This window comes from Penaeus monodon, chromosome 28, assembly GCF_015228065.2.
Source record: "Penaeus monodon isolate SGIC_2016 chromosome 28, NSTDA_Pmon_1, whole genome shotgun sequence".
NCBI classification, from domain to species: domain Eukaryota; kingdom Metazoa; phylum Arthropoda; class Malacostraca; order Decapoda; family Penaeidae; genus Penaeus; species Penaeus monodon.
The window spans coordinates 31,099,572-31,100,026 of record NC_051413.1 but is presented as its reverse complement, the minus strand read 5'-3'; positions in this window follow the sequence as shown (position 1 = coordinate 31,100,026).

Sequence of the window (455 nt, the reverse complement as noted above, 5' to 3'; positions counted from 1 at the left end):
TACTCATCTGGCCCATCTTCGTTTATTCTGTGTATAGCAATAAGGTTCAATTCGGTTTCAAAAAGTCAGTCCTTTACTGATCGCTGTGCCTATAGTTGTTTTTCGGGATAGAGATTAAGCAAGAGATGTTTTTTTGTGTGGATATCCTGAGCTTTTCAAATACGTTGGAGGTGGGTATCGCTAATAGGGCACACGCATTTTGCATTTCCAAATAATTTCTCATTAATTCCTCCACCTACTGATTAACGTCTCTTTGTAGCCCATTACCTGTATCTCAGTTTATTCTAATTATCCTGATCTAACATAACTTACTAGAATATGATCTGTCACAATCTTACCCAAGACAGAGCTAAAGCAGTGGAGAGAAAAGCTGACAGGATTCCTAAGGTCAAATATAGTCAAGTTATATACAAGTTATAGTTAAGTTACATACAGGCCTGATTCTAGCATTATAT